Genomic DNA, 22,735 nt, shown 5'->3' with positions numbered 1-22,735 from the left:
TCAAAACCAGGGCCCACCTTTAACCCAAACATCCATTTGGGAACCCACTCCTTAATTTTCTACAATGTATTTGTATGATGGCAATGTTGCTGTCTTAGATTTGGCTGAGACCCAATAGTGGGTCCCAATTCACCTGTTGAAGACCTCTTGTCTAGATGGCTGTCTCTTTTCTTGTTTTTTACAAATGCTCTTTTAAACTGTGCAATTCGAAGCGAGGCTACCAACATGCTTTGAATATGCAAAACACACTCAAAAAGTATTTTTTTTAAGAAAGAGGCAAACAGCCATAATGTGTTGAAATAGACTGCAGCCAATTTTCATACAGTATTCATAATTACTTTATTACACAGTGCACAGGTAATCAGCCTCCAAATGATCCAATAACCTTGGCTTGCTCATAACTCCCCTGCACTAGGCTTCACAGGCGAGGGAAGAGAAAACCGAGCAAAACACAGTATGTTTTGACTACTTATAAAAGCAAGTTCTCTAGGGAATGCACTGCCAGATTTAAAGAGAGGGATTTTCCCTCGACTGCTCAAGGTTTACAGTCTCCTACATTCTCCCTCAATCACTTCCTTTGCACTGTCTTGATACTGCCTTGTAACATAACCACCTGCTGTGGGCATTCATGCTTGCTAAAAAAATATATTAAAAAACGAGCAATCACAGAAATCATCATGCTGTGGGTAAATATAAAATCAGGAGTTCTTGCATCCAACCTGAGATTTCAAGAAGGAAGAAAACCATCTTTTTCCTCCTGCACTTGCAAGAGAAGAAAATTGAATTAGAATTACACATTGATCTTGATGGGGGGCATCTTTAGAGTATCAGTTGGCTCAACTCAAAGCAAATAAATGACTGTAGGACAGGGACTTCCAAAGGTTGCTGGATTTGCTGGACACTTCAATGCATCATAATTTGCACTCCACAGTAATTACTGGTAATGCTAAACAACAACACACCCCTCCACTCTATACCCAATAACGACTCGCTGGAATTCACAGCCACAGATGGAGCAGAAAGCAATTAAGACAAATTCATGAAGGGATGGGCTTATCAAGGGCTATGATAGCAAAATGGAGCCCCCATGTTCAGAAGGTGGTACAGACAATAAACAGGGGAGAGCTGCTGCCTTCAAGCCCCAAAGGTACGTAATGGAAACAGGATGCTCAGCTAGATGCACTTTTAGTTGGGTCCAGCAGGGCTTCTCCTTATTCACATTACAATCCCCACTTTATCCATAAGAATGCACTCAAATGATGGCAGGGGTGGGTGGGTGTGCATCCTCTTTAAATCAATTATTGTACTGCCTTAGAGTACACTGGGGCAGTTAAAGCGTAATTGAATCCAGGTTAAGTTATCAGTTCTGGGCAAGGGAACCCAAGTGACCGGCTCCTGCAAAAGTGAACTTACATACATGGGCTCAAATTCAGCATGGAAGGCCTAATAGCCTAAGGAAAGCAGGAGGTGGGACATACATCATATTCTCCAGCCACACCACTTCACCAATGCATACAGCACCTCAAAAGGGATCACAAAATCAAGTGTTCACACCTCAGTGTTACAGAATCAGTCTTTGGGGGGGGGGGGTGAGAAAAAGCATGCTGCATACAAGGCCCAATACATCCTCATGTGGTGGGGGACATAATTGCTTTCCTAACGCACCAGATCCCTAGCAAAGGCTTAAGGAGTATTCCCACAGCCTAAAACTAAGCAAGAAAGGGGTATTCAGCTCCTGAAGAGATTATTCAGCTTCTCCGCTTCAGTATTTCCAGTCCATTCAGACCCCAGACTAGGACAGTTTCAAAGTGAATGGTGCAACCACACTTGAAATACAGTTCTGGTCACCTCTCCTCAAAAGGCATATAGCAGAATTGAGAAAGGTTCAAAAAAGGGCAGCTGAAATTATGAGGAAAAGTTACAACTTTGAAGCTTTTTTTTTTTTACTTTAGAGAAAAGACAAGTAAAATGGGACGTTACAGAAATAACTGCATGGTGAAGAGAAAGTGGACAGAGAGAAAGTTTCATTTCCTCTCTCAGAACCCTAGAACTTGGCGACTCCCAGCGAAGCTGAGTGCTAGAAGATTCAGGACAGACAAAAGGAAAGGCTAATTCACACACAAGGCACAGTTAAATCAGGGAATTTCCTTCCACAGAAGGCAGTGGTGGCTAGCAACTTGGATGTCTTTAAAAGATGAATAGACAAATTCATAGAGACCCTGAGGGCTATGTTCTACCACCACTGTCAGAGCAGTATGCCTCTGAATACCAGTTGTTGGGAATCGAAAATGAGAGCATTGTTGCACTTAGGCCTGGCTTGCAGGCTTCCCATTGGCATCTGGTTGGCCACCAAGTATAGGATGCTGAACCAGATGGGCCACTGGCCTGATCCCACAGGCTCTTCTTATGTTATGTTCAAAAGCAGCCAATGCTGTGACACTGTGAGACAGGGAAGTGCCACTGCATATGGGCCAGTGGAGACAAACCATAGGCAATAAGATACATGTGGGACCTTTAGCTTTCTCTGGATTGTGGCCATCTCCTGCAAGGTAACAAGAAAAACCTAAAATCTTTCAGAAGACAGGTGGCCATCCTTTGCAGCAGCTCAACCTTAAAGAAAAACTTTGAGGCCTTTCATGTTCAGTTTTGGTAGAAGAGTGTGTCTAGACTTTGGAGGGGGGAGGAAAGAGGGCACAGCAGCAACCATGTCTAACTTCTAGGAATTAAGACTGCAACGCAGCCAAGTCTGGCACAGAACCTTAGGTTGTTGCACCTAAATTATAACCATTTTCACAGAAGAAGCTAATCACAATGAATCATTCCTGGGAAAATTTGCACTCTTACTTCCCCCTCGAGGAAGTGTGCAGTCATGCTGCTAATGTAGAATTTACAGCTCTCATTTCCCCCATACTTTTGCGAATGGTGGGAAGAGAAAAGATTCTCTCCCTGCTGTCAGATGAGAAGTTGTCCTTAATAATAGAAACAAACACAAACCCAAGCATGGCGTTTCAGGGAAGCTTTTATACAAAAACTGAGACCTTATCTTGGCAAGAGCAAAAGAAAAATAGATTTATATCAGCCATTCACACCTTTCCCTGACACTATGAGTCCCTGCAGTACATCACAAGGTCGAAATTAAAAGGGGGGGGGGAGAACACTTATCTCATCTGCTAGGAAAAATATTTGTAAAGTGAAAATATGTGACTCTTGGGAACAGGATGGATAAAATTCTATACCTGTGTTGTAATACTGTTTCAACCCATTTCCAGCATACCCTCCTGGTAAACTGAGAATTCTCTCCTATAGCAACGTAGCAAACCTTCAACCCAATAAACACACCAAAAAAGACTAATGCAGACATCTTTCTGGGTCCTGGAAATCATGGTTTGCAAAGTGGGAATCAGCCTCATGAAACATGCACTTGCCCCCACACCCATCTTGTAAACCAGAGACTGAAAACCTGATATGAAGTGAATCTGTAAACTATGGCTTATTAGGGAACCTTGTTTGCATTGGTACATGTGTATCCTGAAGCCAAAGTTAATGTTGGGAAGGGGAAAGGAGCTTGCCTGCAATTGTCAGGCAGTCACAATATAGCACATTTCTTTTGTGGTCAAAGCATTTTGCATATAATTCTTTGTGATCTTTACAACAAAAAGACAGGACAAGCCTTTATTGTACCCACATTACACATGGGGAGGCTGAGACAGAGGCAGTGGCTTACCTGTAACTATACCTTCTCTCCCTCCCCAAAGAGGTATCATACCTGAGCTGAAAAATGAACTGAGGACTTAAAGGTTCCTGCCTTTAAATCATTTCTAAACATTTAATTTCGCCTCCCTACTAACACTCTTTTCCCCATGCTTTCAATACCTGAATCTTGACAGCTTGCACCACAAAAACCAGGTGTGAAAGTGACTATACAGGCACGACAGCCATTTTGCAGCATGATTACTAAATATGCATATCACAAATTATCCTCTGGCTCATTTTCATAGTTGACAAGATAGCCGTCTGCCCAGGCATTGCACCATAGATGGGAATCTGTTTTAAATTCTTGCCAGGGTTTGCAACCAAGATATGGCCTGAGGACGACACTATTATTAGCCAGCATTTTTACATTATCACTAAATAACCTGATGGGGAGAGAGTGAAGACACCTGTCAACAAGGCAGAAGGCACCCTCAGGAGGGATTTCGCTTGAAGTCTGCTTGTCAAACATGCAGTACTTATTTACTGCGTTCGAGGGGAAAGCGGGTATACAAAGAGCTGACTGCAAGCTTACATTTTACCAGCAAGGGTCCAAGTGCATGGCTGATCAACTGCAGGCTTGTGATTGCCCTAGAAATTGCTGAACTCTCCCTTCTTCATGCTTCACTGCTCCACATTCTTTTAAATATTTTTATAATCAAGGAGTCAAAATGTTGGCCCCTGCCTAACATGCAGAACAGCATAAGCCACACATGAACAGGAAAGGTCCAACCACAATATAGCTCAACAGTAGAGCACACATGCATCACATACAGCAGGCCCCTAGTTCAATTGTTGGTATCTCCAGTTAAAAGGCTGAGGAAGCAGGGGATGGATGGAAAGACTCTAGTCAGAGACCCTGAGGAGCTGCTGCCCGTCAGAATAAAAAGCCCTGGGGTAGGTAGACAAATAAATTCAACCTGCTATAAGACAGCTTCTTCCTGTGACTAACTGCAACCATTTCACACAACTTTCTTCAAGTTTCACTCCATGTCCAAGAGACTGACCCATTATGATGAATGGAGCACTGCAACAGCAACCTCAGCCAGCTCCTATCTACTTGCCTTCTTAAATGCATCCAGTCCTGAGGGTTGTCAACTTCCTCCACTTTATACAGAACACAGCAAGGAGAAAGATGGGGAGTAAAGTAGAAATAGCTGGCGCTGCCTGTCATTCATTTTGCCTTGTGCTGGCTTCGCTTGCCTTCTGCCCCAAGAGTCTCATCCAATGGCAGTACCTGTTACCACAGTAAGTCAACACCTGCCCTGAGATTAAGCAGCAGAAGCTGTGCCCAGCAAAAGCCCTATAGGAGTGGTCTATGCTATAGATTTTAACCTGATTCACTTCCCTGCATTGCTAAGTGGCTCCATTCCCCACACAGACACAAATTCTATTTCCTATACCAACATAGGGTAGGAAGGGTGAGATAGACAAAACTTTCTGCTCCTCATAGTGAGGTTTTCTTCAAGCCATTCATTATTTCTCTGCAGAACTGCCCTACCGAAACATTCACCTGCCTCTCCTACTGTATGGCTTACTACCAATTTATCAGGCACCCTATTAGCTGTATGTACAAACAAATTTCATGCATGCTGAGCCTTGCAGGTTTGGCCAGTTGCTCACCCATTCCCCAACAATCTCTTCCACAGCATACATGCCTTCATCGCACCACTGAGTGAGGTGCTTCCAGAATATGCAAAAGAGCAGCAACATTTGCTGCTGGTTGAGGCATATTGCTGAACCAGCAATATGCAAGAGAGGAATATTAGAAGCAATTGAGTCCTGACCCAAAGCAAAGGGACTGGAAGCAGTGTCTGATGCTGCAGCATTGCTGAAGGTAAGCAGGTGCGGAACTAATCAGTCTTTCCAATGAGAGGCCCTCTGAGGTTCCATGTAAGAACAGGATACAATGATTTTTTTATAATAAAAAACACACACTCGTATTGTGGGTTTTGTGTTCACATCATTAAAAAAAATCTAAATAAAAGGTTCATCAGAAACATCTTTTAAGAGCAGAAAGCTTTAGTTTCATTTAAAATACCTTTTCAGAATCTAGGATGAGGCATAAACTGGCATAGATCCATATTTCATTTCATTCTCCCAATAGCTAATAGGCTATCAATGGCTTTTCACCATGTGGCTAAGGCAATGCTGAATACCACCTCCCTCTTACCTTTCCTATGAGCTTTCCCAGAGTCAACTGGCTGGGAAATGAGTGCAAGACTAGGTGAACCTAAGGCAATAACTATGGAATCACAGGGGTGGGGGTGGGCCTTCACTGCTCAGAGGCAATTTGCACCCAAGCTTTCCACAGGCAAATTCCTATCCACTATATCAAACCGGTTTCATTTTATTCTGCAGTGTATTCAGTGGGTTGTACCCGATGCTAGTCCTACTCAGAACAGCCTCACTGAAATTAATGAACATGACTAATTTGCACCCATGAATATTAACCAGTCTCCTCTGAGTAAGAGTTGGCTACAACCCAATAGAAAGGCATGTGTCAACAGACTGTCCCACAACTTAGGCTTCCAGACCCAGATATCCTAGACTTAAAAAATAAATAAATCCTGATGTGGTCTGGGCAGTTGTGTTTCTCAGGGCCTTGACAATTTCCCAAGTATGCATCTCTGAACAACAGACCACTGGCTACTGGAAGACACATCCTTACCCCTCAACTGTTTCTATGCCAGCTGGTTATTATAAGAATGACTGTTTAAGAATTGGTGGCAGAGTTGGTTGGGTTTTTCTCCTCTTCCCTCCTTGTCCCTTTCCCCTTGTGTGTGTGTTTTTGTTTTGTTTCAGATTGTAAACCTGCAAGCTGGGAGTGAATGTAAGCCACTCTGGGAGCCTTTCTGGCTAAAAAGAATGGTTAAAAATCCTCTAAATAAATAAATGCCAGTTTCCTAGGCACTGACCAGGTGGCTAGAACAGCACTAAACATGACTATGCAAACAGGTTTACCAAAAAGGGGGGAGATAGAGATATTTCCTGTCCTTCACCTCCATCACTTTCTCTCTGCCAAACCAAAACACACAAAATGCCATTAGTTACCAACAACAGGAAACAAAAGCCTGTCTAGCGCCCATCACATGAATTTAAAAGGAGGGAGAGAAAAGGAAGTGTCAGCAAACTCCACCAAGCAATTTCAGGCAACCTCCTGAGTATGGCACACTACATTACCAAAGAGTCAATACATTCTGACATAACAGCTGTACACATTGTTACATTAATTAAAATTAAAAAGGCTAACCCACATCCCATGCAAGGGATTCGCTGGACCCTGCCAGCATTTCCTCAAAAAAATGATGTATAAATTTAAGGAGCAAGTGGACTGGTTATAACCAACACAATGAGGGGTTAGGGAAGCATGGGAGAAAACAACCGCCTCTGTTTGAATTTTTTTTAAAAATCTTTCTCTCACTCACACACACACACACACAGAGAGAGAGAGAGAGCAGCCCCACGCTATAAACTAGGAGAAAGCACACAAAGGAAGTGGCAAGAGGGAGAGATTACGTCAGCCCTCGCCTCAATTCATAAATGTTAACCACAGAACAAGGCAAATTCTAAACAGCCCTCCCTCTCAGGGATCCTGCTTAAAAAAGGGAATGCACACACACACAGTCTGAGAGCTTAAAAATATGCTACTAAACAGCACACGCTGATGCATCAACTTTCAGTAGCCACAGGGAGGGGGGTGGAAGAGAGAGAGAAACCCCACAGTGTAATCCTAGTGAATTCTATCCTGCAGCCAGATCAAATAACATTTGAAGAACAGCCCGCCAAGCTCACAGAGGCTGCCCAAGCAGAGTAACAATAAACACTGAAGAATCCTGGATTGAAGACGCACACACAGGTCGCAGGGATTTGTTACCAAATAGCACACTCCTAAATTACATGAGGGGAAAGAGAAGAGAGGAGGATCCAAATGGAAATCTCCTAATTCCCTAGCCGTTGTTAAAGATCTTTTCTTTTTATTAAAAAAAGGAAGAAGATATTTGTGCAGTGTAATTTCTTACTAGGCAACAGGGGCTGTTTTGAAAAGTATGGACTGCCTTTAAACAGCAATTCAGCCCCCACCCCACCCAGAATTGCAGAGCTGGATGCAATCCTAGAACTAATTGCCTAGAGATCAATGCCGTTAACACTATAATTATGTCCCCCTCAGTTTCTAAGACTTTCAATCCTGCTTAAATTAACTTCTTTCCCAGAAATGCACAACCAGAAGAATATAGCATTTCTAACCCTACTTTTTGTCCTCTATTTAAATATTTAAAAAAAACCAGAAACATGTTAACAACAACAAAAGGATAAACAAGACTTCACAGAGAAACAATCACTCCAGTTCTCTAGATTCCCTGTCTGCCCATGGGGCTCAGTCCCAGAGCAAGTGGATGGAAGGCTCCTGTCAACTGCCATTTGGGTTCATGTATCATTAAAAAATCCCACATGGATGGCCTGAAAGGAGGCCATCCAATCACACATACGCACAGCACCCCATGTAGGGCAAAGCCACATGCCCTCCAGAAAAGCTGAAAACAAAATCCCAATTGTACTGAACAAAAGCAGAGCTGGTTTCTGTCTCGGGAAACAAGAAGTGGTTGAGCGGGTCTCCCTGTCACATCAACTGAGAACAAAGTTGAGTCAATATTATAAAAAGGGCCTTTTAGACTGAGCTGGGCACCAATTAAAAAAAAACATAAAAGGCATTCCAGTACACACTTCTGCTACACTCCAGCAAGTAGAGTGAAAGATCCCCCTCTACCCCCCCCAATAAAACAAGAAAACCTGCACTGCAAACTTCTCTTGGATTTTTTAAAACAACAACAAAGCTTAGCAAGCTTTTGAAGTTCCACCTAGCTTAGTACAACCTTTTGTTGTTGTTGCTAAACTTGTGTGGGAGCAGAAATGTACATAAGTAAAAAAAACAAAAAACTAATTTTAAAATCCCCTGACAAAAAGGGGGGGGGGGACTTGTAACCTTAAAGTGTTCTGGAACAGTGCCCTGGGCCAATAATAGCTAACACAATACCTACCAAGCAGATCCAAGTTTCCTTGAAATTATTTTCTCTCCCCTCCTCCTCCCGCATTTCTAAGCTATTACAAATTAAGCGGAAGGAGTCAAGTGTTTTATCTACCCAGCTGGTGATATGTTTTTTTTGTTGTTGTTCTAAAGTTATTTTTTTTCCTCTCTCAAGGCTGGGGAAATCCGAAGCGACACTCTAGAGGAAACTCAACTTGATTGTGATCTCTCTGTCTCCCATTCACACACAAACACACGCCCTTCAATGTAAACATCACTTAGGCAATCCAGGGAGATGACCCCACGCTTCGGGGTGCGAACCCCAACCTCAAACTGCACATTAAGTTGCCTCATCTTCACACAAGGAACCAAGATGTAAGTGTCTTGAGGGGGGACCCTCTCCCCCCAAAAAGATATGTGCGTGCGAGTCAGCCAGACCACTATCCCCACCCGCTTTAGCAAGCCCACCCCCACCCCCCAGGCCAGGCGGCACACACTGGCTCACTCACCCCAGCCAGCCTTGGACTTTCCGCTCGGCAAGAACAACAAGGAGGAGGAGAATTCCTGGAGATGCGGGGCCAAGGCAACCAGCCTGCAATCACAGCAGCTGTTTCAGTCTGACCCCGGCGGACCTCGAGCTGCTTCTCCAGGGCACGCAGGAAAGGAAGAGGGGGCTGCTGCTACTGCGTTCAATCCCACATGCAATGCCCATGGAGGAGGGAGGGGGGGAGGAAGAGGAAGGAAGGAGGAGGAGGAGAGGGGAAGAGAGAAAGAAAAGAAGGGGGCCAGAGGAGAAAGAGAGAGAGATACACTTGGCGAACAAAAGGAGGCCCCCGCTTCACTGCAGCGCCGCTGCTGGGCCAGGCAGTGGTGCGGGCGAGAAGAGGAGAAGCAGCAACGGCGGCATTGCCCGGGCCGGAGAAGGATCCCGACTGGAGGAAGCGGCTGCGGCGGCAGCTCCCTGCCTTGGCGCGGCGGGCTGCGCTCCCCGGGCCCCTCGGCGGCACATCCACCAGCCGCCCCGCTTAGCTGCCGCTCCTCGGTTGCAGCCACCTCCACATGCCTCTGTGTGACCCAGTCGCTTTTGCTTTCAACCCAGACACCAGGAGAGGGAGAGAGAAGCACAGCCTCCCAAAGACAACAAGCGGCGGCGCGCGGGAAAACCCGGAGCGGAGTCCACCAGCCTGGCTCAGTGCAAAACGGCGGGCGGCCCGGCGGGGGCCACCGACTTAGAGCCAGCCAGCCCCCCGGGCTCTGTGCTGACCAGGGCCAGTAGGATGCCTTGGCTCACGGGCTGCTCGACATCCTTGCCAATGTTGGGCGATGCGAGCGAGTGCGCACAGCTCCTGCCTCCCTTCCTAGATTTCTCTCCCCCCGCCCCAATCCGAGCCGGAACAGGGAGAAGCTGGCTGGGTGATTGATGGCGGCTCTTTAATAGCGTGGTCAGCTAGAAAATGCATCTGCAAGCAAGATATTAAAGAGGCAAAGCATCCCCGCGAGTGATCTGCCGCTGCTCACATTCGAGCGCGAGCGAGATGCAGCAGCAGCCCAGGAATATTAATGCAAAAGCAAGCTTCCTCCTTCTCTCTCTCTTCTCCCCCCCCCCCTTCCTTCGGTTCTCACAAATGCAGATCAAACACTCACACGGCGTGGAGGAGACGCAGATTAAAAAGGAGAGAGGTGAAAGGCGTATTTAAAACAGCGGGGTCGGGGGGAGAAAAGAAAACGGGACAAATAACGCTGAGGATGGGAAAGGCAAAAAATACCAATTCAGTGGCACATTAGAGGCATCATGGCTACACAGAAGGATTGGGTTGCAGTTGATTCAACCAGTAAGCCATTTTGTTAAAATCCACCTACACCACCGGCCCCCTTTTTGCACGGAGAATAAATATCCATCTGTCAGCGGACGCTCCCTTTTAACATTACATTGGAGAAGAACTACACCTAATGCAATGTGAAATGTACTAATGCAGGTGCACCCACACACCCTATGCCAGCTTCGTTTTCAAACAAAACACAGGAACAAAAAACCTTTCAACCACTCCTCCCAAACTCATTAATGCAATTATTATGAAGTAATAAATACAATGATGGTTTTGCCCCTCCCCAAAATTATAGCTGCTTCCACAAACAAAATGCATTCCTCACACTGCAATGCACAGGTAACCAGAAAATGGAGGATTTGTAGACCACCAGCAGCACTGTGGGAATAGATAATTTAAAAACTCTGTCCTCTTTTCTTTTATTGCGGTTTTTAGCTTCAGCTGTTTAATGCTACCTCAGTACTGTTTTTTAAATCCATAAAAGGTTAAAAAGGGTGTCATGATCACTTTTACACAGGGTCATTTCAAATGCCAAACCTGTTCAGAAAAGGCTCATTGAAATTAATGCCCATGAGCAAGTTTGGTCAACTAATTTCACTGGGTCTTCTCTGAGGAAAACTTAGCTTTGAAGTCCCCCCACCAACTCCAAGTAATTTTCTGATTCTGCACACTAAATGTCATATAAACATTGTGTTCCATAACCATAAATAACTATAATCTGAAAAACAAAATAAAATAAAAAATTCCTTCCAGTAGCACCTTAGAGACCAACTAAGTTTGTTCTTGGTATGAGCTTTCGTGTGCATGCACACTTCTTCAGATACACATTATCTTCAGATAATATAATCTGAAACTCATCTTTGCACTTATTCTCCACGTTTAGAATTCCCATAAGGATATACCAAGAGGATGGGAAGGAAGAGAACATGCCACTGAATTCCACCCAAAATGCCCAGACAGCTGGTAGGTTACAGGAGCAACCAATTCACCTAAGCTAGTGCTCAGTATTTAGCCTAAATATCCAGGTTTCACATTTATTGCTTATTATTGATTGTATATTTATTGCTTTAGCAGCTGGCATTTTATTTAGACTGCTGTACTCTCAAGGCCTTTGCTAGATTTTTTTTTTCTTTTAAAGGTCTGTACTTGAAGCTTTAATCTATTCTGCACCAGCGACAAGCAGCTGCCTAAACCGCCAACCCAGCTAATGAAGTATAACACCCTTTGCCACCCTGAAAGGCCGCCCTGTGATCAATACACTCAGAAAGGCAGCTTGTACTGCAAGCACGGCTCCCTTGAAAGATCAGCGCCGCACATTAGCTTCTCAATGGGAGCCCATCAGAGGGGAATGTGCTCAGTGAAAATAAGCTTCATAACCAAGAGGCTCAGTGATGGAACTGCACTGGCCAGAGCCAAAAAAAAATCAATCCCAGAGTCAAGCGACAAAAGCCGACATTTCATTTAGCCCCTCTTCCAATTTTTTAATCAAGTGTGGCCTGCCACACAGCAAGCCACAGGAAGGACAGATTGCTCCAGCCATGGCTTGATGTAGTGTTTACCTCCCAGCGATTCCAGGAGAATTCTCTCCCCGTCTTACACATATTCAGGCTATGTGAAAAAATGTGTCGTCAATCACCAGCATCATCATAAGTCTGCATGGCAGAAAACAGGCTGGTATGAATGAAAAAGCCTTCTGCAGTTGTACTCAGAAACGTGTATATTTCTCCTGCAATGAATCTCAGTCTTAACCATTTCTACATAGACACACACATACCTCTAAGACTGTAGCATGCCTTAGTCCAGCCTTCTTCATTATGAGAAAAAAGACGGGCGGATATGAGCCAAACAGTTGAGGTAGGAACAGAAATGCTGAAGCTACTATTGCAGGGGGGGGTACCTTTGCTGGACTCACTCTCATCAGCCCCAGCTACCATGGCAAGGGGATGATGAGAGCTGTAATCCAACAACTGTGAAAGGGCCACAAGTTCCCCATCCCTGCACTAAGGAATGACCTTTCTTAAGTGTGACAATGGCTCATCAAATGTCACAGTCACATGGCAATACAGCACTTCACCCCCTTCAGGAGAATCTTGAAAAATGTGGAGCATGTCAGGAGGTGGTGAGTTTGTTCTTTCCCTATTTGTCTACAATAAGGTAAAGCATTCAGATAATTCCTTAGGGGCCTGGATCCACCCCCCAAACTGCACTCTCATTTCCTGAGAGAGACTACAGAATAAAAGGGGACAGCTTTTAACAAAGGATACTCTACTCAGCTATCTCCAATCAGGAACACCAACCCTGCCACCTGTCCTCCTGTAAGTGTCTCCATCTTAATACTAGCTTCCCTGAAATGCTTGAAACTATTATTGACCATTTCCAGTAACAACTAAACTGGACCAAACATCAGCCAGAAGAGGTGAATGCTACATTTATAGGATCCCTTTCTGGTGCAGAGAACCATGTTTGCTCAAATACCAATACAGGCTTTTCCAGTAGCTACTGCAGCAGTCAAGTTGGTAATCAAGGAGCAGTGTGAATGCAGCCCCTTGTGTTATCTTGGTCAAGGTATTTGAGGTGGTCTTTGTGAGTGGGGGGGGGAGCTCTAATTTTCTTACAGCACCTTCATGACTCCCTAATATTACAATGTTCCTTTCCTTCTCTTGGCTCAAGTGTCTGAAACATTGCATAGGTTCTAGAGACACAGGGGATGCACATGGAGGAATGGTGCATTATAAGCTTATAGTCTTTTTAAACAACATTGTATTTCCAATAGAAAAGCAGATAATAAGCTTAGAAGGATGAGAAAGCAGCATACATGACATCCCTAGACAGTCTCACAGAATTGTTTCTTAACAACATTATATTACTAAATCGCACTTCTGTGGCCACAGTTGAAAACTGGAATGCCTTGCCAAAAGAGGTCCATCTCATTACTTTTTCTGATGGCCCTTCTGCTGGTGTTGCATTTGGCCTGTCAAGGTATGAATCTCCCTGATTTGTTATTTGATCTACTATATCCTCTTTGTTTGTTTTATATTTTATTGTGGGCTACAACATGCAGATTCAACTGTAGGCTGCCTTAGGAGCAAGGGGGGAAAACAACTTTACTCAACCAACAAACAAAAATTGAAATTGCCTCCCCATGTCAGTTCTAGAAAGAGAAAACGGAACTGTCAGAGGAGATGCAAGATGGTCATAGTGTCAGATCTTGCAAACTGCCTCTCAAGCACTGTATGAAGCACATGCACCAAATCTGACTCAGCAGATTTATACCCTGAATTCCTGCAAATAGCTCAAGATGGCATACATGGTGCTACCACCCAATTTACCTCAACAACAACTGGTGAGGTAGGTTAGGCTGAGAGATCATACATGACGGCCAAAGGTTATCCAGACAACTTCATGCCTGAATAGGGAACTGAACTCACATTTCAATTCAATAAAGTGTTTTCCTAGTTTGGCATTTTAACTGCTATACAAAACTGGCTCACTGTAGCACTTAGATGTGAACCCATTACTATTTTAGATTCAGCAATGATGTGCATTGACATTTGTGCATCTAAGGCTATGTGAACACTATGCATTTAAAGCACACACACACCCCTAAAGAAGCCTGGGAACTGTGGTTTGTTAAGGATACTGGGAATTGGAGGTCTGAGGTGGGTAAACTACAGTTTCTAGGATTCTTGGAGTGGTGTGTGTGCTTTAAATGTGTATTGTGTGTACACAGCCACAAAAGTCAAAAAGAGGCAAATGAATTAGGAATCTACTCTCAGGTGATAATGGTTAACACACAAATGAATGCAAGTAAGTCAACTCTTCAAAGATTTGAACAGATTTCCACTTAAAATTAGTTTAAAATTAAACCAGCTGCAAGCAAGGGCAACCTGACTTAAAAAAAGGATCCACATTCCTCAGAGTATCACAGAAGAAATAAATCATAGGAGAAAACAACAACAGACAAAAGTGGTAGATCATATAATAGCTTGGGGTGCTTATGGTTAAACAGCAATACCCCTTAAACACATGCATGCTTGCATGCACGCTCACACATTCAGCATGACTGCCTGATGCAGAGTAAAGGCCACTCCCAATCCTGAGCAGAAAGAAATCCAGGCCGCGTTTCAGTGCGGCCTCCATTTATCAAAACAACCCTGTCATGTTGAGTACCATTAACAGATAATGAAAGGAGACAAGGGATGCAGTTACAAGCAAAGCACTCAGCCTTGTACAGGCCTAAGCATGCAGCCAAGTGAGCTGACATCTGACTTTATTATAAGCATTATAATTAAATAGAATACCTAGTTTAAGTAACATTAAGGTTGTGACACAAACCAACAAAAGCTGGGGAAATTCAAAGTAAAGCTTTGACACACTGTCATTAACTCCTGCTATTTGTAGGAGAGGAGAGAGAGAGAAAGTGCATTTTTGAATAAGATAATGTGTGTGTTTGAGAGAGAGAAACCTAAACAGGTGAACACAGATTGCTTCAAGGACCGAAAAGCCACCTATAACCTTAAATACTCCATACGCTTGACGTGTTTGCTCTGTGGTTTTCAAACCGGGGCTTCCTTGGAAGTTTATCAGGGGTCCCTCAACAAAAAACCTCAGTAAATGTAAGGCAAGCTTCTCTGAAAGACAGCTTGCCTGTGATCAATAGTCCTCACTTGTGATGTGCAGGTGATGGGAACGCATTCAGCCTATTCTATGGCACATTCTCACAGTTCCCACTGGTCCACTGACACAATGAGAGGCCTGGTCAGCCTTTTACAAGATTCAAGGCCTGGTCTATACATACCTTATTCTTCTGTGGAAAAACCTCCCTGCAATTAGAAAATACCCTATGAGCTTTCTTTCTACTTTCAGGGAGTATTTAATGGAGTGAGGGCTCTCTTACATAAAGAGAGCAATCACAAGTATAATCTCCCCCTCCCCACCTGCAATGTGAAGTCCTACTCACACTATCAAGTGGTCTTCTGCCAAGTCAGACCATTGGTCCACCCAGCTCAGCACTGTCTACACTGGTTGAGCTAGTGTATCCCAGGCAGAAGTCTTTCCCAGACTCACCTTGTACCCATCCAAAATTCTATCACCTCATTTCATTGGAAACATCAGCTAGGTCTGAGACTTTGCTGTACATGGACAGCACCAAGATAGAAAGGATTCCCAGAAAGCGGAACATTTCAAAACCACTGGCATACATAAACACACTGCACCACATCAGATGGGGACGGGAACCGGAGGCGGGGTGGGGGCTTGCCAAAAAGCACAGAACAGCCCACAAAAACATTCAATGGTATGCAACCAAGGTGCTACTTTCTACACAGAGAGCACAGAAGTAGCTTATACCTTCTTGCAAGAGCTTTAGTACACCTGAAGAACATTAAATGGAATATACCCCCTATATCTATTGAGTAGTGGCCATTCTCAGAAATTCCTTCTGAGAGAATTAGCTCTTATCAAGGCATGCATAAATACTTCACCTAGTAGACAAACTGTGCCAGGAGGAGGAGACAGCTGCTTAAAGGCTACCAGATAAACATACTTCAGCAGGCAAAACTAATTGTAAGAGCACTTTGCCTTATCGGACAGATCACATTAGAAATGCATTATTAAAATTTACTAAGCACTTAAAAGCTGAGCAGGTCACTACACAGTTGGTGTGGTGGGGGGAGCAGAAGGAAATGGAATGGGGGTGAGCGGAGTAAAGAGATCACAGCTTACAAACACTATGGCCTTCAGAACAAATTTCACACGCTTTGTTTAGCGAACACAATTTGCACTAACTGGAGAAAGTTTGTTAAATCCATTATCAAGAACAATGGAGATGTGATCTTGACAAATGTTGTTAAAAACAGGTTTGATGTGACGCTTTGTTGCTGCACAACCTGGAATCTGACCAAGCAAACCTGCTTAACTCATACCAAACAGAGCTTAGGGTTTCCAAAAATCTACCTCCCTGCCCCCAGTTAGGTTACATCTCATTCTAACTTTTTATTAATAACTAGGGGTGCTGCCCATGCTCAATCAACTCACCAACCCCATCTATCCCACACCTGACTAAACAGGTACAACACAGGCCCCTGCTCACTGTCTTCACCACTATGTTGATCTATACTGTATTTATATTTAAATTAAAGCAATTGTCTCCAAATTTGCACCTATACATAAAAATTACCATATGCAAATCAGTGTCCTCTTTTTCTGAGGATGCATAAGTGGTCATCCTACTCTCCCCACCCCCACCCCATGGAACCTCAGAAAACTGTCTTACAACTTTTTCCCCACACAAATTTGTAAGGACACCTGATGTACTATTACGCTACTTCTCAAGCCCTAAAGTGCACAGATATTTTACATATTGGCGAGTATGATGGGGGATGATCTGCCTTTCTAAGCTAAAAATTTCCCAAGTGCCTTGCAAATAGTGAATTTTTTAAATAAAAAAAATACAAAAAAAATCCTAGACGTGTTTTCTTGTGAGTAAGCCTCACTAGACACTATGGAACTTTGCTTCTGAGAAACCACGGCCAGGATTTAGCTATACTGTATAGACATTTTATTGTGAAATCAAACAAGCCAGTTAAAAGATGTTCATTAACGACTTCCCGCTAGAGTTAATACCCCACTCAGCACATGGTTCTGCTGTGGGAAGCCATGACAGTTAAGTCGGTCTGACACAATATGAGGTTGGTACAACAGATGTGGTCTACATTTGTTCTCCAAAATGTTGGCACCAACAATATATTTCTTTATCCAAATAAAGCAAGCAACACTCAAAGCTTCTTTACACACATGCACTGCACAGTTCTCTCCTTGAAACCTTTTTTGTGTTTTCTTATCAGTAGCCTGCTTCTGCCTCTTGCTGCATCGAGTCATCTCAATTCTCCTTTTCAGCAGGCTGTACTTTGAAAGCTCAGCAGGTACTGACTGTGGTCTTGTCTTTTTTAATATCTCGCCACCAACTGTCACCACCACCCCAGCGCCCACAAGAGAAACTGGCAGTTTTAGAATATTGCATAAGGAGGATTCCACAGGTCACAGCACTAGTAACTTAAAAATAATTTTCACTATTATTATTATTAATTTCAAAAGGGGAAAGAATTCGTCTCTTCAAGTCTCACTTCATTGGATGCTTTGATTCCATCCCAAACTACAACTACAGAGCAAACAGTGTATGTTGCCTTTGAGAACTGTCTATGAAAACTATGAAGTTAAAAGTGAGCCTATTTAACCCCAGGATCTTCCAGGGCTGGAAAAGACCCAAACACCTCATCAGTCAGAAGTCTGAAATCTTGGCATTGGCACCTAATAATCCTCCTTGACTCCTCATGCAAAGGGCCGGTGCCAATTTCTAATTTTTTGGCAACTATGGAAAGGAGGTAGGGAGGAAGCTAAAATATTTCCAACCATGAAATGTTCTATTATTTCTCCATGAACATGACACCCAAAATCATAGTTAAATATGAAGTACCCAAAATGCATTATCACTTTAATATAAAAAGTACAACTTTAGGACTAATCTCCCTCATCAAAACCACAGCATTTATATTGCTGTGTCAAGTGTTCACATAAGTATTCACGCTGTTCATTATTAACTTAATATCACAAATCAAAATTTTGATAATCACAAGGACCCCATACAATAGGTCAATATTATTCCCCTCTGATGATGATGATGATGATTTATTACCCACCCTTCATCCCAAGGTCACACGGCAGGTCACAACACTTTAACATACAACCTTAAAAACAACTCACCACCACAAGAATAGGGTGGGTCCTAAAATGTGCATATCAAGTGTCAAAGGCCAGGGTAAAGAGGTAAAGAGATGCATCCTCAGCACCTAGATGGCAAGCCAAGGCTGAAAGACCAGAGCTTGCTGAATAAAGGCCACCTAGTTAGTTCACAGCCTATAGTTCCTGGTTTGTGGGTTCAGTCTTAACTACTCCACCTCACTAGCACTGCACCTCACTAGCACTGAACATTAACAACCCCCATTATAGGAAACTGGCAAGTGCAAGCAACTTGCCTGCTCAAAAGCAACCTAGCAAGTGACTCTGTTACTGCTCCACACACTGAAACAGCAACTCCTTGCATGCTCCACTGCAATTGTCCATCTCCTCAAGCCAGCCAAGCAGGGCACTTTTGTAAAATTGTAAACAGGTGCAGGTTTTTAAGGAAAGGCTTCGTGGTCTTTTGCTGGGAAACTTTGTTTATCTACAGGAGCAGTGGCTGATGGGTTCCTTCTTATCCTTCCATAGCATCAGGCATTGGGAACCTGTGGCCCTCCAGATGTTGTTGGACTACAACTCCCATCATCCTTGACAACTGACCATGCTGACAGGGGCTGGTGGAGTCCAGCATCATCTGGAGGGCCACAGGTTCCCCATCCTCACTTTCCGCCTACTTGAAAGAAGCAGACTCTCTGCACTGATTGCAGGGCAAGAGAATACAGTGGCTTGATTAGACATTACACCAGACCATAACAAAAGGATTTAACTGCTAGAATTCTGACTGGCCTAGTCAGGTGGGGTCATATTACAATACTTCTGAAAGAATTACATTGGCTGCTTATTCGCTTTGGGGCCCAATTCCAGGTGCTGATGCTTATCTTTCTAAGATATAAACAATTTGCAGTCCAAATACCTGACAGTGCTCCTCTTCCCATGCATTAAGATCTTCAAATGAATCTCTTCTACAAGTCCAATTCGTTGGTGGCATGTGGGTTCAACAAAGAAGAACTTTTCTCTGGCGACATTCCAACTTTGGAATATCCTTTCCAGGGTGGATCAACTGGAACAGTCGCTAAAATTGTTTTCTGGCAAGAGGTTTTAAGATAGGCGTGAGGAACCTTTTTCCAGCCAGAGGTCTGCATTCCCTTCTGGGAAACTGTCCAGGAGCCAGATGCAAGTGGGGGCTGGGGCAAGAGGCAAAAGTGGGTGGCGCAATTAATGCAAATAATACCTTTGCACAGTAGACTAGTTTCTATGCTTAGCTCTCTCTATCCTCCACCCAGGCAAGTCAGAGGCATTAACAGAGTTCAATGACACACTATTGTTGTTTAGTCGATTAGTCGTGTCCGACTCTTCGTGACCCCATGGACCAGAGCATGCCAGGCACTCCTATCTTCCACTGCCTCCCAGAGTTTCGTCAAATTCATGTTGGTAGCTTTATAACACTGTCCAACCATCTCGTCCTCTGTCGTCCCCTTCTCTTTGTGCCCTCAATTTTCCCAACTTCAGAGTTGTTTTCCAGAGAGTCTTGTCTTCTCAAGAGGTGGCCAAAGTATTTGAGCCTCAGCTTCAGGATCTGTCCTTACAGTGAGCACTCTGGGTTGATTTCCTTCAGAATGGATATGTTTGATCTTTTTGTCAATGACACATTACAGTCAAGCAAAAACACTCAAGGTATGATACAGGGCCAGTGAGGTGCATGACCTGGGGAAAGGAGAGAGGCAATGTGGTTTGGGGAGGGTTCTGAGGACTAGATAGAGAAGCCTGGAGGGCACCATTAGGCCCCTAGGCCCGAGGTTCCCTGGCCCTGTTTTAAAACATTTTCATATGCCCAGGCATTTAAAATTGATTTTATGGCCTCTGCTTAATAGTTCCATAGTTCACTTGCTACTCAAAGTTTTATTGCCAGTATGTGTTACTGGGTTATTACATTGTATTAACACCCTGGAATCAGTTTGGATGAAGGGCAGTTTAGAAGTGTTTAAAATATATAATAAATGAAATAAATACAGAAGCTTAACCTGGTTTAGCGTAATTTCTGCAGTGGAAAATCGTAGCTTGCAGCCAGCCAGCACACTCGGAATTAGAAGCCATGGTTTGAAATGGGTTTGCAAATTATGGCTTGGCATGATGTCTCCCTTGAGGAAACAGTGGCTCTGCTTCCAAAGGCCAGTGCACTGACAGCAGCGGTGACTAGCCTGAAATGTTCCAGATGCTAAGGACTACAAACCTCATCAGCTCCAAGCAGCACAGTCAACAGACAGGAATGACGCGAGTTGTATTTCATAACACCTGGAGGGCACAATGTTAAGCTACAGCTGAGAATGAATGCTGAGCATTTGGAAAACAAAAACAGAGGAGCTAAAAAAATGGCTTGATCTGGGCCTCTGTGTTTGTGTTTGTGTGTTTTTGTGTGTGTGTGTGTGTGTGTGTGTGTGAGAGAGAGAGAGAGAGAGAGAGAGAGAGAGAGAGAGAGAGAGAGAGAGAGAGAGAGAGAGAGAGAGAGAGAGAGAGAGATTTGGTCTAGACTAGGAAGAAAGTAGTGCGCCTATCTAACAATCTGGTAAGATATTCCAGGATCAGAAATAGCCCCTTTCCTTGTCACCTGTGGCAAATAAAAATTGCTTCTAGTTGAAGAGGTAGAAGAGTTTTTGCACATTGAAAGAGAAGGGCAAATAGCAGTGTCAAATATGAGACAAAAAGCTTCATGTCTGCCATATATACTGATGCCAATGAGATGTGCATACACAGATCTGTTCAGCAACTCCCTAAACACAATTTTATTTAAGGTAAACTTAACAAAACACAAACATAAAGAGCTGGAGTGTTCAAGTCACTTAATTTCAAAAAATGGCACCAAGACCTTCAAACAGAACTAGCCTGTTCTGAACCTTGCAGACAAATGAAAACATTTAGACACAAACATTTGTCAAGGCAAAATTGTTAATAAATGCTTGTGTAAACTACCATGGAAGGTACCGTAGTTTAAGCCAGTGCTTTATTTAGGCTGGCTGTTCTTTTAGCTAGCCTAAATAAAACACCAGCTACTGAAAAAGATGAACTCTTTCTTCCATGGAACCATTCAGCTAACATAAAAGACTGTCCAAAAACGCTACCATTAGTTAAAATCTTACACAGTGCGGGTGAGTTTAAAACACAGAGGTCAGAAGACCTAAAGCAGATTCTTTTCCTCACATGCACCACAGGCTTTTGCAATGGTCTAAATCAAGCCAATTTTAAACAATAAAAGCCACCCTGCCCTCTCCACTATGCTCTTAAGCATACGTTAAACACTTGTGAATGGAAAATATGATACCTCTATCAACAGCCTGCGGTATGTTTAAACTATTATAATGTAAAGCATGCTTATTCTCACAAAAAAGCTAGCGGAAATGACTACCAAATGCTTCCTTTACAATCTCTCCAGAATAGGGCAGATTCTTTTAACTGGGGAGCACAGGGATGTGGGAGGTGGGGGGAGAAGAGATTTTCCTGACATCCTGAATGTTAGACTGCGCAAAACAGATGATATCCCTAGGAAAGAAAACTTTTGCTATGGATGTATCATCTTTTATGAGAGGCACACAGCAAAAAGGTAGAAAAACAGTTCTTTACATTTTTAGTGCACTAAACATTTTTATGTTCAAGAGATTTATTTTTTCTTTGTGGGGGGAGGAATCAAGCGGCCTTTTAAAAGGAAAGTGACAATAACCACAGGAAGTGACTGAAGCTATATTAAGTCTTTCCCTCAAGAGGGACTGATAAACTTTTTTGTTTGTTTGTTTAAAAAAAAAAGGAAGAAAAGAGCAGGAAGTCTGCAGTATAATGATGAAAAAAATTAACAGACCAGAAGCACAAAGCTACAGAGCAGTTACAGATACAAGTCCAAAGGGAAACAGACAGCCAAAAGGTGGTGGCGCTCACACATGGAATCTATGAGATCTGCCCAAAGGAGGGGGAGAGAAATGCCACCCTGTATTTCAAATGTATACCTGGGGATGGAACTAATCAAATGCTCATTTCAGTTGAGCTCAATGATTGGAAAGAAGTCATACTTTTTTTTTCCTCCCTCTCTGGCCCGCTTGGAATACACTAAACACAGACCATGGTAACAGATGGCCAGTCCAATCTCAAAGTAACAGTGTGAGAGTGCAAAGAAGTGAGTGAGTGTGTGCAGAAGTGGTATAGCCCACCTGCACACATTTATTGATCAACTGCAGTCATGCAAGAGACACTGCTAATTTGAAACAAAATAGGAAACAAAATAGCAAATTCTTTCCAGTAGCACCTTAGAGACCAACTGAGTTTGTTCTTGGTATGAGCTTTCGTGTGCATGCACACTTCTTCAGATACACTGAAACAGAAGTCAGTTTCAGTGTATCTGAAGAAGTGTTTC

General features: G+C 43.4%; 1 protein-coding gene across 13 annotated transcripts in view; it reads right to left on the bottom strand.

Annotated features, from left to right (window-relative positions):
* Nucleotides 1-22,735, bottom strand: part of RERE (arginine-glutamic acid dipeptide repeats) — a 342,723-nt gene that overhangs the window by 256,131 nt on the left and 63,857 nt on the right. For 6 of the 13 annotated variants that reach the window (XM_033156258.1, XM_033156263.1, XM_033156267.1 and 3 more), the window contains exon 1: nucleotides 9,286-9,940. The exons of 1 other annotated variant lie outside the window; for it this stretch is intronic. The gene's annotated coding sequence lies outside the window, so the exon portion shown is untranslated. Of the gene's footprint in view, nucleotides 1-9,285; nucleotides 9,941-22,735 lie in introns of those variants that run through there. 6 more of the 13 variants (XM_033156261.1, XM_033156264.1, XM_033156260.1 and 3 more) reach the window with 1 other exon arrangement.

This window comes from Lacerta agilis, chromosome 8 (assembly GCF_009819535.1).
Source record: "Lacerta agilis isolate rLacAgi1 chromosome 8, rLacAgi1.pri, whole genome shotgun sequence".
NCBI classification, from domain to species: Eukaryota; Metazoa; Chordata; class Lepidosauria; order Squamata; family Lacertidae; genus Lacerta; species Lacerta agilis.
Note: the sequence above shows the minus strand (reverse complement) of the source record. Positions and strands in the feature narration are given on the sequence as shown.